Source organism: Tasmannia lanceolata, unplaced genomic scaffold (genome assembly GCF_043159265.1).
Source record: "Tasmannia lanceolata isolate RefF3 unplaced genomic scaffold, GAP_Taslan_0.1 ptg000012l, whole genome shotgun sequence".
Classification (NCBI taxonomy): Eukaryota; Viridiplantae; Streptophyta; class Magnoliopsida; order Canellales; family Winteraceae; genus Tasmannia; species Tasmannia lanceolata.
In genome coordinates this window covers 45,183,662-45,199,687 of record NW_027518689.1, presented here as the reverse complement: position 1 = coordinate 45,199,687, position 16,026 = coordinate 45,183,662, and the positions used below count along the sequence as shown (strand labels likewise).

The following is a 16,026-nucleotide window of genomic DNA, read 5'->3' as shown; positions in this document are numbered from 1 at the left end:
TTCCCCTAAAAGGGAATCGTGCTTCCCCAAAATGGAAACACGCTTCCTTGTCGTCGCTTCCTATTGTTTTGATTTTATGGGAATCACAAAAATGGGAAACATGCTTCCCCGGCGCTTCCCCCGACCCTTCATGCTTCCTGCTTCCCATCATCCCAAGAGCCCTCGCTTCCAGCTTCCCGCTTCCCGCTTCCCGCTCTGGCAACCTTGCTTTTTTATATGTCTACTATTGTTTTTCTCTTTCAGCTAAAGAGTAAGCAAACATTAACTTATTTTATGAACTTGTAAATACTCTCATTTTTTTTTACAGTAAAAAAATACCCTCATTTTATGTATATCACCCTTCTTTTCTTCTTCCCTTTAATCTAAGCTGGGCTTCTCATACTTCAATACAAGTTTACTTCATTCTTTTGTAATGAGTATGGCAGTAACACAATCGTTCAAAGGATAAAGGCAATCCATTTGTAGTGAATACAATTAACTTTAGGATCATTTATCTGGAGATAAAATCGTCGACGATTGAAAGGCCAATGTTGTGCAACATGTAGGGATGATCTAGAGATCAAGGCAAGTACATCATGAAGATACGTGGTAGGCGAGTCATAAGGAATAGGAGAATTTTATTTCTTCTATTCCTATTGCAAATTTAAAATTCTATTTAATTTCAAATTTCATACAATCTCCTTTGATATATCTAAACTATTTCTACGTAGAATTTTTTGAAATAAAGTAATCAATTTTTTAGCCCATGCATCAGGTGGACTATGTGCTAGTTAAGTTGTAATCATCTTGCACATAGAAATATTGCCTCTAAGGTGCAAAGGCAGCAACTATAGGACTTCTTACCACATGCGTTCCCCCGTCCTCATACCAGGTGAGGTACCCGTAATTTACAATGTAATCGCTCTCTATTTTTGGACTTGCTAAATCAATATCTACCCTCACTGTGAATTGTTGCTTGCTGTATTTACCTTCAAAATGGAGTGTCTGTGGCTCAACCACAACTTTCATGGAGGTGGGTGCCCTCACAACTACACGATATATTGAGGGAGAATCAACAACACTGGTCAAGGTCCTCATAAACGAAGATCCAGACGAGTTTGTATTGTTGAGAATGACCATGAATGACGCATAATTAAGATCAAGATTTGCCTTTCTGCAAGTGTAATTTGAATTTCTAGTGATGACCTTCATCTGTTCGCTTGTATAGTTGAGACCGCAAAGAAAATCGATGTAATCCTGCAACTCTGCATCATAAACAAGACCAGGATCCATGGCCTTATTTGGGTTTATATGTCCAGACCCAAAATCGAGAGGTGTCGCTGACGTTTCAGTAGTCATGTCGATGATCGGACCATCGCTATTATCCGTTATTCCGGCGGTTGTCATAAGTGCAGATTGAATCGCCGCTGTGGTCCAATTCCGATGAACTGCTCGGAGCAAGGCCGCCACACCTCCAACATGTGGTGAGGACATGGAAGTTCCAGATAGAAGCGTATAATCTGTGAGCAAGTAATCAGAACCAATTAGAGCTTTTCCTTCTCGATTGGGCACCCATGCAGCCAAGATATCAACCCCGGGGGCTACTATATCAGGCTTCAAGATCCATGGGCTCACGCGATTGGGCCCTCGTGATGAGAAGTATGCCACCTCAGGAGCTGGTTTTGTTCCAAGCACTGTTATTTGGAACTTAATTCCCGCTGTTGCTGATTCTCCAGCTTTTTTTATATACTCCTTCACAATCTCTCCGTCCGTCGCGCTTATCAACACGAATGGCAGATTGAACTCGCTGAGATCCATGAATGGCCCGTAATCGCTCACAAATATCCCTCCTGCTGCTCCTGTTCTATTCATTTCATCTGGTGAGTATCCGTCGTATGAGCAAAAGATAATTTTTCCTGCTACTTCTTTTGGGTCAAGGGAGTTATAATCACAACTCTCCTTACTAGTATTCCCTTCTCCATAGTAGATAGGAAGACCAGAGAGAAAGATGCTTTCTGGAAAAACTGATTTCCCTTGAAGAGTTATTACTCCATCGCCAAGCGTTACAGAAGCAGCAAAATCTCTATCTATTGTGGATGCACCTACTGTTGTGATCCATGGAGCACCATTATGGATAGTATAACCATGAGGGCCACCATTTCCAGCGGAACACACTACAAAGATCCCTTTCTCTACAGCGGCTAAAGCACCGAGAGCAATTACATTGTCATAGTAATTTATTTCTGGGAAGCCCAAGGACATGGACATGAGATCAACGCCATCGGCAATTGCTTGGTCGATACCTGCCAACACATCGGTGGATGCTGACTCCAAGGTGTAGGTGAAAAATAGGACCTTGTACATGGCGATTCGAGCCATGGGTGCCATCCCAATGGCTGTGCCCTTCGCATAGCCGAAGTAGTCAGCAGCCAGTACCCGACTCCCGGCAGCAGTTGACGATGTGTGAGTCCCGTGTCCCCTGTAGTCCCTTGGAGAATCGTAGTCCTGAGTCTTATTGATGATCAGTCCTCTTTCTTTCAGCCCCTTACTGAAAGAACGGGCTCCGATGAGTTTCCGATTGCAGTGAGAAGAATTGAATTCTGTACCCGTCTCGCATTCACCTTTCCATCTTTCGGGCACAGGTGGCATCCCTCTGTCATGGAAACTCTCACTCTCCGGCCAAATACCAGTATCAAGTATCCCAATTATTATGTCGTCGCCGAACCCAGCTGCTGGCCATAGGCCGGCATGTTTCTTTAAGCCAAGGAACTGAGGAGTGTGGGTGGTATGGATTTGGCCATAGGACTCTGGGTATGTGGCAATGTGAGCTGGATTTCTTTCCAGTTGTTCTAGTTGGGAGGTTGAGAGGACAGCACTAAAGCCATGGACAACATGGTTATATGTGTATAAATGGGTAGAAGGGATACCATCTTGTGAGATTAGAGATGAGAGAATTGATGTGTACCAATTTTCATGGGTGGAGAAGGGAGCTGGCATGGCTGATTTGTCCATGTGGATAATGTAAGACCGACGGTGTTCGTCGGAGGCTGACATAACAGGTATGCTTGCAACTAGTATCAGTGACCACACCAAGAAGTGTTGCAAGACTTCTGTGTGGCCCCTCATCTTGGTCTCCATGACTTAGGAGAGAAGAGGATAGAATACTCTATTAGAAGCTCACAAGAGAAGAGTTTAAGCCCCTCAATTTGTCTCCGTGACTGACGAGAGAAGGGGAGAGAGTACTCTATAAGAAGCTCACAAGAGAAGACTTTTCCTTCTAATATTCTGTTACAGACGTTAATCACAACAAGTATCTCCTTCTTGGAGATATTTCCCATAAGCATAGTTCTTATCATATAAAAATCTTATTAATAAGTATTAAAGGGATGAAATTGTTTTATCTGTTTTTCTTTGAGACTAGCTAATCCAGTTCTTGTTTGCTCTTCAAGACGGCAAATCTGCCTGAGATACTGACAAATGGAATTTGTTAGATTTATAGTAAGAAGGCTGTAAGTGGCTTCTATCATGAAGATCAAGTAAAACCTGAGGCAGGTTTGCGATTGTGACATTCTTTGAAGCTATCGCGAAAGTTTCAAAAGGGTGGAACAAAATTAGAAACTGTTCATATTAAACAGGCTCCATGCCTCATGTATGCATTTCTGCTTACAGCTTACATGCAATAAAACTCATGTAAAATATATGCACTCTTTCATGCTTGGCCGTTGATATATGCACATTTACACTATCCAACTTATTTATGTTGGGGTTCCATGCGAAAGCAAAGATCCCATATTGGAAAAGTGAAAGAGATGTGGATATATGGGCTTATTAGGGTTTGGGCACCTTCGCCTTAAAGGCTAGCTTTTAAGGGTGAGTTCTACCCAGGTCCCAACAATATCTTGTGTCCTCCATGGTTAGTGACTTTGGGTACCCCTTTGGGTGCCTTTTAAATTGGGTCCTATTTCAGCCATCTTTTCTATCATTTTTGTTGGGAAAGTTGCCTTGTTTCACATATAGTTTCTTAAAGAAAAAGGAGAGGGGCCGGGAGAAGAAAATTGATTAAAAGCTAAACCCTCATAATTTAATTTGGGGAATCCTATTGAATTGGGGTTAGAGAAGATCCCCGATTCTCATGGTTTCTGAACAGAGGAGGTTTTGGGGTTTAGAGCTGATTGATCCTAATCCTCAAAACTTCAAGGGAGAGACATGTTTAACTATCCTAATTAAGCTATCCTAATTGTCTAATTAGATTGCCCTAATTGGATTACCATATTTGGAGGAAGGCCTTGGTATTTAGGGTATACTGGACCCTAATTCCTATGGCTTTTCCCTAATAAGTCAGATTAATTAATCAAATTAATTAAGATAGGAAGAGGGTTGACTTGTCGGGTGAGCTTTCTGTAGGTTATAGGCAAGCTTATCGTCGATCCGAGGGGTGCCAATCAACTACTCAGGGGCCCTTCTCCCTGGTTCTAATATTGGACTACTTCAGGGAGCTAGACCCTTGTTTTTGGGCCAAACTCTGTAACTGAGGAAGCTGAGTTAGAACCCTGGATCAGGTTGGTGTCTTTTCTCGATGTTCTGATGGAATTTTCCAGGCCTTTCTCTTGGGTTTCCAAGTTCAGGCTTGTCCTTGCCTCTCTCTAATATAAACATGCTTAAAGCCTTTTATAGGGCATGAAGAGTGGCTGTTTCTTCTTCAAATTCCAATGTGGGACTAAAGAATTGTGTAATTTGAGACCATACTCAGATCGTGCGATCGTACAGTGATGGCCCAAACTTGCTGGTGATGTCTTGGATTTCGGGGTTTTCTTGGTTTGTGAGAGTAGTGAATTGGTATGGTTTGGTGGTTATGAATAGCATAACCATGAGGTTCGTGATTTCCAGCAGAACACGATAGAAAGATCCTTTTCTTTGTAGCGGCGAAAGATCCGAGAGCGATTATATTGTTGTAGTAACTTGTTTCTGTTAATGCCAAGGACAAGGATATGAGATCGATGCCATCGGCAATTGCAAGGGTCCATTCCGCCAACACGTCGGGGACGTTTCTTGCAATGTATCATTGAGGAATATGACATTGTACATGTTTACTCGAGCCATGGGTGCTAACCCAATGGTAGTGCCTGTGCCCTCTGCGTAGCCAAAGTAGTCAATATCTAGCGACCGACCAAAGTTGATGATGTCTGAGTTCCATGTCCATGAAAGTCCCTTGGAGAATCGTAGTCCTCAGTCTTACTAATGATCGGTCCTCTTTCTCTCAGCCCCTTATTGAAAAAACGGGTTCTAATGAGTATTCGATTGCAGTAAGAAGTATTGAATTTTGTACCCATCTCACATTCACCTCTCCGTCTTTCAGTTAGGGGCTAAGAGATAGAGTCCTTCTCCGAAGATAATTTTGCATAAATGCGTCATAGGTAGGGTGAGCCCTCTTGGCCCCTAAATCTCTTTCTAATCATTCTTTTCCATTTAGGGCCCATTTGGATGCTGAGAAGATTTTGATTTGGAATTCTCAGATTTGCAGCCCTTTTTACATTGACATTTGGATCCGGATCAAATCGTTGAATTTCCAATTCAGCAAGTGACAGTGAAAAAAATCGGATTTCTAAATAAGCTGTGTAAATAAGTAATTGGAAATCCACGGATCTGGCAGTTTCCTTCACCCTCTTGGCTCCTCAACCTCTCCCCACCAGTAGGAAGTACCCCCCTTCCCTCTCTGTCTCCCTCAACATGAGCTGGCAGATCTATTCATTTTGTACTCAAAACTCAATTCCAAATCCAAATACAAAATATGAGGTATCCAAACGGGCCCTTACTTTATTTTGCTTCTCCTGAATGATTTACTATTGAAATTAAGGCTTATTTTAGAGTCTGGTATCACCAGGCGGGGACAGTTCTGACGCAGCCGAAGGTGGAAGACCTGAAATATGCAAGATGAAGAGGACTTTTAATAACATTCTACAACTCATGATAAAATGCTTGACATGAGGCTAGTAATAGTAGGAGGGATTTGAAGTCAGACCTTGTATGATGTGGTGGAGATCTTGGAGAAACAGAATCTGGTCTGTCCCTGTGGATAGAAAACAAGGCCCTGAGGTACAGTTGATTTCATCCTGTCTCCTGGGAACCCAGTTCTTCCCTGGGTAGATACCAATCATGGACCTTGAATTGGGCTTTGGTGATTGGATATGGTAGCCGATGGAGGGCTTGTATTGTGTTCCACCTGAATGACTGTATCTCCCCAGGGGAATTGAAAGTCCAGGGAGGTGTTGGAATCGGCCAATGCATAAGATGGCTTTGGGGAAACCTTAACTGAATTGAAGGAGGGCCTGCTCATGAAATTAACCCAGATGGACAGGTTCATCCTAATTTCAAGCTCTTGGGTTGAATAGGAGTGATCGATCACTTCCACTTTGTTACTAACAGTTGGGGGGTTTTCCTTTGAAGTTCAGCTCCCAGAATTCAGTTGAGTGTCACCCTGACCCAACACTCCTCACCCTCTGTAATGAGTAGATAAACAATGTTCATTGGAAACAGCATAGTTTGAACCTCTGAGCACATGACATGGTTGTTGTTTGACCGTTACCACTTGTTTGGATTCACAAGAAAGAAATGCAGCCAACTTAGAAATCATCCCATAGAAGATAGGACGTGAACTTGACTACCCATGGCTGTGATCCTTCACAAGCACTCCCAACTACAAACATTCTTTCATACCAATAACTCAAGGAATATTGGTTTTCACCATTAGATTGGGATGGGGTCAACCTGTAATTAGGCATAGATTTGTACAAGGCCGATCCATGCCTTCTCAACTGGCCTAGACAAATCCGATCTGAAATAAGTGAAGTTCTGATCCTTCTGGTTGATCTCCTTCCTAATGAAACTGATTGTGACAATAGGCTCGATGGAATCCATAACAGATGACTATAGTTCGATGTAAACATTAACACACTAACATTCCAGACATGTACAGATTCACCATTGATGAAACAAATCAAAGGAATTCTATAACAACTGCTTTAAATTCACTAGTGCAGTGTAGAAACATATAGAAATGGACGACATCCAGATGGTTAATCCCGATCAAGGAGATGATAGGGAAATGATAGTTGAATTGAAAGAGAAACCCTGCTTACAACAAGGGAAATAAGAAATGATAATTTCGGGACAGCAGGGTACTTGCAATACCTTCTCCTGGAATTTTCGTGATAAAATTCTGCTCCCTGCAGATATCTTCAAGGTCTCAGCCAACTTCCTTCCTTCTATGATCAGCCCCAAATAATCCCTTATTCAAAACCTTCACAAACATTTTATACTAGGTTTTTAATGAAAGGAAAAAACTACTCTGTCCCTCACTGTAATCCCTGCCTATTTGTAATTTCAGGGACAGAAGTGTGTGTGTGCCATGTTCTGGAAACTCAGCAAATAGTGATGTAGTTCACAGGGCAACCTCTCAGATCTTCGCAATTGTTTCGGGTGCTCACTTTTCCGGAAATAATCGAACTCTACTTCCACGGCTGTGTCCTCAACTTCTGCATCAAATGCCTAACACCTTCTGTCCCCGTAACATCGCTCCTTACCCACCTCTAAGGGAATGCAGACATTGTAGAGCCATAAGTGGGTAAGGCCTAAATCCTAGGTGGTGACTCTAACTTAAACCCCATAAAACACAGGTCTCAAGCCCTAGTTTTGTGGAGGAAAGCAGATAATCAATTCGTTAGTCCACAATAATGGAAGCAGGGATTTTTATTATCTTGGCGAACGGTTTGCAAACCCAAGAATTGTCGTGGGCTTGGTATTGGAAGAATCCGTTTGCGTAACAAAGCTCTATTGGGGAAATGGCTATGGAGGTTCGGGGTTGAGAAGGATGCTTTATGGCATAATACTATCGCAAGGAAATATGGGCATGGTTGGGGGGATTGGGAATGTGGAGCACCGTCAAACAGAACTGGTTCCGGTGTGTGGCGTTCTATTCACTCTATACGGGAGCTTTTCAAACCATTTATCAGATTTAGACCGGGCAAGGGCAACGAAACCCGATTTTGGATTGATCTATGGGTAGGAGACTCTCCTCTATCTGTAGCTTTTCCGGATATATTCAGAGTGGTTCTAAAAAGGGAAGCAACAATTTCGGATTATGTTATCCGTGGTGAAGACGGAGGGGTTTCTTTTTGGGATATTAGGTTTCGGCGGAATTTAAAGGATGAGGAGATCGAATCTTTCACATCTCTCCTCAATCTTTTAACTAACACCTATCTATCCCGTACTTTATCGGACAAGTGGATATGGACACTTGATTCTGAAGGGCATTTTACTGTAAAAAGTTTTTTCCTGAAATTAACAATGGGAGATGGACGGGAAAGCAAATGGAAACGCTTATGGCTACCCTATATACCCCCGAAGATAGCGGCTTTTGCTTGGTTGGTTGCATACAGATGTATTAATACTTGTGAAAGGCTTCAAAGGAGGAGTGTTCAGTTGGCAAGCAGATGTGCTCTATGTTGTAATAGCAATGAATCAATTGACCATCTGTTGTTGTTATGCCCTTACGCCTACGAGGTATGGATGGGGATTCTCAGATTCTTCGGAATGTGTTGGGTACTCCCAAATAACATTTCAAATTTGCTCATGAACTGGACGGGAGCTTTTCATGGCTGCTTGGGGCAGAAGATGTGGAACGCTATTCCGTTCGCAATAACATGGTTTTTATGGATAGAATGTAACAACAGAATTTTCAATGATCGAAGCAATGCTCCTAGATTTTTATGCCTCTCCATTATTATCGCAATCCTCACATGGGCAAGCAGTAAAGGGGGTGTACCATATTCAATATCACATATATTGCGGAATGGATTCACAGTCATCACGAAAAAGCAGGGTGTAAAGGCCATCAAGCCGATTTGGTTACCACCGCCGGAGGGCACTCTTAAACTCAATTTTGATGGAAGCTCGATGGGAAATCCAGGACCTGCGGGGTTTGGGGGAGCAATTCGCGACTTTATTGGAACCACCATTATGACATTTTCTGGACCGGCGGGTGTATGTGATGCGAACGAGGCGGAAGCTAGAGCATTATTATTCGGGCTTCGTTGGTTTAGGAATCATAATTTGGGGCCCTTAATCGTGGAAGGTGATTCAACCAACGTCATTGCATGGGCGAGGAATCAAGGTCCTGGACCTTGGCGGCTTGCAAACGTGATTGATGAGATACGAGATCTCATGGGTATCATACATCTGTTGATAACACATCGAAGGCGTACGGCTAACACTCTGGCCGATCGTTTAGCGAAGGAGGGAGTGGGATTAACGATTCCGAATGTTGTATTTAATGCTCCGGGAGCGAATCTCTTGTAATTCACTGTATTACACAGGGACATCTTGTCCCTTCTTCGTGTAATTTCCTTCCAGGAATTTAATAAACTATTATCTTTAAAATAAATAAAAAATAAATAAAAATAATGGAAGCTGGGAGGAGGGGAAAAGACTTAAACATCTAATTGCATGGAGGAAGGTGTGCAATTCAAAGAAGCCCTATGGCGGAATACCATTGGAGATAAATACGGTAAAGGTTGGGGTGACTGGGTCTGCAATGCATCATCTAACAAAGGTTCGGGGGTATGGAAATCTGTTTCATCATTTCGTGAAATGTTTCTACTGCTGGTGAGATTTAGACCGGGAAAGGGGGATGCAGTATGCTTTTGGCTTGACAAATGGTTGGGCGAAAAAACGTTAGCTGCGGAGTATCCAGCCCTCTTTCGAATTGCCTTGAACCAGGAGGCCACCATAGCTATGTATTTAATTCGTAGTGAGGACCCTGCCAATAACTTTTGGGACATTAGAATGAGGCGGAATCTAAAAGATTCCGAAATTACTCTATTCAATGCCCTCATCAGCAAACTTTCTTCGTGCTATTTGTCTAGCCATGTGGATGATAAATGGGTATGGAAGCCGGATTCTCAAGGAGGTTTCTCGATCAGATCCTTCTTCAGATGTATTGATCGTGGGGGGAGAGGGGTACCAAGACAGGCAAGCATTTGGCAAACTCTAGCTCCCCCTCGGATTTCAGCCTTCCTATGGACCCTCTCTCACCGGGATATCAACACCTGCGAGCGGTTACAAAGGCGTGGAGTCCATCTAGCAAGCTGGTGCGCTTTGTGTAAAGAGTCCGAGGAAACTATCAACCACGTGTTCCTCCACTGCCCCTACTCCTTTCATGTTTGGATGGGTATCATCAAATTCTTCGGAATGTCTTGGGTGCTACCTGGAGGAACTAATCCTTAATTGGTCTGGAGCTTTCTTCGCATGCCACCACGAATCCTTTTGGAGATCGGTACCCTATGCCATTGCATGGCACATATGGCGTGAGTGTAACAATCGCATCTTCAATGACATTGAGCGTGGCAAATCTCACATCCTCCTGGATATAAAATTATGTTTAATTAAATGGCATCATGCTTCAGGAAAACTGCCCTACTCTGTCGGCGAAATCCTTCGCAATTGGATCGTGGTCATCTCTGAGAAGAAAGTCAAAGTCCTTATCTCTCCAAAATGGTCACCACGGGTGGTTTAAACTGAATTTTGATGGGAGCTCCCGCGGTAACCCAGGGAAGGCGGGAGTTGGCGGCCTAATTCGAGACCATCATGGTGCCGTGTTTATGTCCTACTCCGGCCCGGCCGGGGAGTGCGAGGCGAACGAGGCAGAGGTTTCGGCTCTCCTTAAAGGTCTGAGGTGATACGCGAGGCATAACCTTAGCCCGCTGATCGTCAAGGCAACTCCTCTAACGCTATTGCATGGGCCCTAAACAAGAATGCTGGGCCGAGGAGATTGGCAAAGAAAATCGACAAAATTCGGGATTTGGCCGCCGTCGATCGCTCACAAGGGGCGGTCTGCCAATGACAGGGCGGATATCCTTGCAAAGGAGGGCGTTGACCATGACTCTCTCTGTATTGTTGAGCATGCTCCTGTATAGGGCTTTCTCTTTTCTTCTTCCTTGCATGTAATGACATACTCTTTCCGGGATATCTTGTCCCCTTGTACTGACTATGTGTCATGCAATAAATCGTTATTTCTCAAAAAAAACAGAATGGAAGGATGACCCAAAATTAATTACAAAGCAGACTAACAAAGACGAGAAAGCTAGATGGATGTCCAAGCCCCAAGGGTAGTGGATGTTCACAGTTTGACACGTAAAATTTTCATTAACTTTTATCAGAATTTTTCTTGGTCTCTCAGCTAAAGAGTAAGCAAACATAATCTTATTTTCTGAACTTGTAAAATACCCATATTTTTTGTTGGGTTTTGGTAACGTTAGGGCACTCGTTAAGGTGCATTGGGAACGTGTTTTAACACTTATTTCCATCCAAAAAGTCTTAAAACGGTTATGAAAATCACAAAACATTCTTGAAACGTGAGTAAAAACACGGTCCCAATGCACCTTAATGAGTGCTCATTAGCAAAACCCTTTTTTGTTTACCTGTCTTCTTTTCTTCCTCCTTTTAGTCTAAGGTGGGTTCATCGTAAAATAGTGAGGTAGTTGTAACAGTAGCATAACCATTATTGCCCATCATATAGTTAAAGATATTTAGGTATCTTGTTCCTTCTTATCATTTAATGCAATTCATTTCATTGTACCTCTTTCCTCATAATCTTTGTACTACACCCTATTGACTTGTGCTACCTAACTGATCGAACACACGTTGTTCCCTCGTTATTCAATCTCTTGGTTAAAATAGTTGTTCCATCGACCGTGCTCTATAGGGGGCCGTTGCAAACGAGCCGATCTGAGCCGAACATTGGGGTGTTCGTGCTTGGCTCATGTTCGTGATGAGCTTTTTTTTTTGGGCTCATGTTCGGCTCGCCAAAATTCAACAAAGCTTGAGCTCGGCTCGGCTCGTTTAGTAAACGAACGAGCCTGAGCCGAGCCAGGCTTGAGCTTGGTTGGGTTCAGGTTCAGCTTGTTTAGTAAACACATCAAATAAATACCATTAAGTAATATATATACTAGTAAAAAACCCCGTGCAATGCACGGGCCGACAAAGAACTGTACGGACCACATCATAAGTTAATCCAGACCGTCCATGTGATGGAACACAACATAAATAGGTTGTGCCCCAAAAATCATTTCCATAGGCTGATCATAGCCCTCCAATCTATAGAGGTTTCCATAATATGTTGTTCCTCTTAAATCGGATGGTTAAAATCATCCTATAGATTTTTTATTAAAAAAACATAAAGGAGGAGGGTAAGATTGAAATTATGTGGCATTATAGGTTGATCCAAACCGTCCATGTGATGGAACACAACATCAATTGGTTGTGCCCGTAAAATCATTTCCATAGGTTGATCCTAGCCTCCAATTGATAGAGGTTTCCATAATTGGTGTTCCTCTTCAGGTGCTCGGAATCCGTCAATATTTTGCAAGTGTCTTACATGAGTAATATAAAGTAGTTCTTTCGTCATTGTCATATGTCTTTACCTCTTCTCGGTAGTTTTTTTTCCGTAATTGTCATAGACAGGTATCCTGTGTCGGTACTTTTCGTATGTAGATTACGATTTTACCCTCACATAGATAGTATGTATAGATATGTGGGGAGGGCAAAAAACGGTAAAAATCATCCCCATTGGCGTGTTAAATGGACAATAATTCTCCATTTTCTCTTCTGCTATATATATAACGAACATAATCCGAGCTTTAAAGCTCGTCTCGGCTTTATGAACAGAGCCTAAAAAGTTCACGAGCTTGTCCAAGCCAAACTATACAAAGCTCAATTTCGGCTCGTTTATTTGACGAGCCTAATTTTTGGGCTCGGGTTCGACTTGTTTAGTAAACGAAGCCAGAGCCGAGCTTTTAATGAACCGAACCCAAACATGTTCGTGATCTGGCTCAGTTCTTTTGCAGCCCTAGGACCAATATGAGTCGAACCCAAACCTCCAAAATCGCCTGATTTAGACAAGTAACCAAGCCAGCGGATGATGAACTTCAGCTGTGAGCGATCATACAGTTGCTTTATTGCTTGAGGTCAAAATTCGCCAAACTCACTGTGTCACAATCGGTTATGGCACGCCCACACACAAATACAGTCGGTCAAAGAGGATGGGGAGGGGACTCATCCATACTCCAACAAAAAACACTACAATTAAAATAAAAAGGGAAATGATTTCAGCACTCGAGTGTTTTTAATAAGATGCGCGAAGCATCCTGTGGTTTAGTATTTAAAGGGCTGTAAGAAGGATAAGACCGTTCTCAAAAAGCTTTTACAAGCCCTTTAAATGTTAAACGACAAGATGATTCACGCATCTTATTAAAACACTGGAGTGTTGAAATCATTTCCCAATAAAAAATATATATTGAGCTTGCTTATTTATGACTCCTATTGCAAATTTAAAATTCTATTCAATTTCAAATTTCATAAAACGTCCTTCGATATACCTTACCTTTTTCAAAATATAAATTTTTTTCATATAAAGTAATCATTTTTTATCCCATGCATCACCCGGGGAATGCGCTAGTTAAGTTCTAATCATCTTGCACATAGAAATATCGCTTCTAAGGTGCAAAGGCAGCAACTATGGGACTTCTTACCACATGCTTCCCCCCATCCTCATACCAGCTGAGGTATCCATAATTTACAATTGCATCGCTCTCTATTCTTGGACTTGCTAAATCGACATCTACCCTCACTGAGAATTGTTGCTTACTGTAATTCCCTTGAAAAGAGAGTGTCTGTGGCTCAACCACTACTTTCATGCCAGTGGGTGCCCTCACAACTGCACGATATACTGAAGAAGAATCAACCACATTCGTCAAGGTCCTCGTAAACGAAGATCCAGACGAGTTTGTGTTGTTGAGAACGACCATAAATGACGGATAATTGAGATCGAGATTTGCCTTTCTGCAAGTGTAATTCGAGTTCCTAGTGATGACCCTCATCTGTTGACTTGTATAGTTGAGCCCACAAAGAAAATCGATGTAATCCTGCATTTCTATATCATAAACAAGACCCGGATCCATGGCCTTATTTGGGTTTATATGTCCAGCCCCAAAATCGAGAGGTGTCGCCGACGTTTCAGTAGTCATGTCGATGATCGGCCCATCACTATTATCTGTTATTCCGGCAGTCGTCATTAGTGCAGATCGAATCGCCGCTGTGCTCCAATTTCGATGAGCTGCTCGGAGCAAGGCCGCCACACCCACAAGATGTGGTGAGGACATGGAAGTTCCAGATAGAAGCGTATAATCAGTGACCAAGTAATCAGAATCGATTAGGGCTCGTCCTCGATTGGGCACCCATGCAGCCAAGATATCAACCCCAGGAGCCACTAAATCAGGCTTCAAGATCCACGGGCTCACGATATTGGGCCCTCTTGATGAGAAGTAAGCAACCTCAGGAGCTGGTTTTGTTCCAAGTATTGTTATTTGGAACGTAATATCCGCTGTAGCTGATTCTCCAGATTTTTTTATATACTCCTTCACAATCTCTCCATCCTTAATGCTAATCAACACGAATGGAAAATTGAACTCATTGGGATACATGAATGGTCCGAAATCGCTCACAAAGATCCCTCCTACAGCTCCTGCCCTATTCATTTCTTCTGCCTGGTCTATAGGGGATGAATATGAGCAAAAGAGAATCTTCCCTGCTACTTCTTTTGGGTCAAGGGAGTTATAATCGCAGCTCTCCTTACTAGTATTCCCTTCTCCATAGTAGATAGGGAGACCAGAGAGAAAGATGCTTTCAGGAAAAAGTGATTTCCCTTGAATAGTTATTACACCATCCCCAAGCCTTACAGAAGCAACAAAATCTCTATCTATTGTGGATGCACCCACTGTTGTAATCCATGGAGCACCATTATGCATAGTGTAACCATGAGGGCCATCATTTCCAGCAGAACAGGACACAAAGATCCCTTTCTCTGCGGCAGCGAAAGATCCAAGAGAGATTATATTGTTGTAGTAAGTTGATTCTGGGAACGCCAACGACATGGACATGAGATCGACTCCATCCGCAATTGCTTGGTCTATTCCAGCCAAGACATCGGTTGCCGCTGACTCCTCGGAGTCGGTGAAGAATATCACCTTGTACATAGCGATTCGAGCCATGGGTGCAATCCCAATGGCTGTGCCCTTCGCATAGCCAAAGTAGTCCGCGTCTAGTACTCGGCTCCCGGCCGCAGTTGATGATGTATGAGTCCCATGTCCATGGAAGTCCCTTGGAGAATCGTAGTCCTCACTCTTATTGATGATCAATCCTCCTTGTTTCAGCCCCTTACTGAAATAACGTGCTCCGATGAGTTTCCTATTGCAGTAAGAAGAATTGAATTCTGTACCCGTCTCACATTCGCCTTTCCATCTTTCGGGCACAGGTGGCATTCCTCTGTCATCGAAACTCTCACTCTCCGGCCAAATACCGGTGTCAAGTATCCCAATTATCATGTCATCGCCGAACCCAGATGCCGGCCATAGGCCGACATGTTTCTTTAAGCCGAGGAACTGAGGGGTGTGGGTGGTGTGGAATTGGCCATAGGACTCTGGGTATGTGGCAATGTGAGCTGGATTTCTTTCTAGTTGTTCGAGTTGGGAGGTTGAGAGGACAGCACTAAAGCCATGGACAACATGGTTGTAGGTGTATAAATGGGTGGAGGGGATCCCATCTTGTGAGGTTAGGGATGAGAGAATTGATGTGTACCAATTTTCGTGGGTGGCGAAGGGAGCTGGGATGGATGATTTGTCCATGTGGATGATATATGACCGATGATCCTCGGCTGAGGATGGCATGATAACACTGGAAAGAAGTAAAAGAAAGAAGAGGTACATGGAAAGGGAGATGTGTTCCATGACTTGTGACAGAGAAGATGGCTAATGAGAGACATAGTTTCAATGTGTACATATTTATATACAGACATGAAGTGGCCAAGCTAATAATGGGCTAAATAAGAGGCGATGAAATCGATTGAGAGGACTTGTGAAGAATGGTACCTGTATAAACAAACTAAATCACTAGGGCCGGTAAGATATTATAATCTAATGTGAGTTCATTTAAAACATT

General features: G+C 42.9%; 2 pseudogenes; both read right to left on the bottom strand.

Moving 5' to 3' along the window:
- Positions 1-807: 807 nt before the first annotated feature.
- On the bottom strand, positions 808-3,117 carry LOC143887487 (subtilisin-like protease SBT3 pseudogene; annotated as a pseudogene).
- A 10,409-nt stretch (positions 3,118-13,526) lies between these two features.
- On the bottom strand, positions 13,527-15,815 carry LOC143888850 (subtilisin-like protease SBT1.7 pseudogene; annotated as a pseudogene).
- Positions 15,816-16,026: the final 211 nt, after the last annotated feature.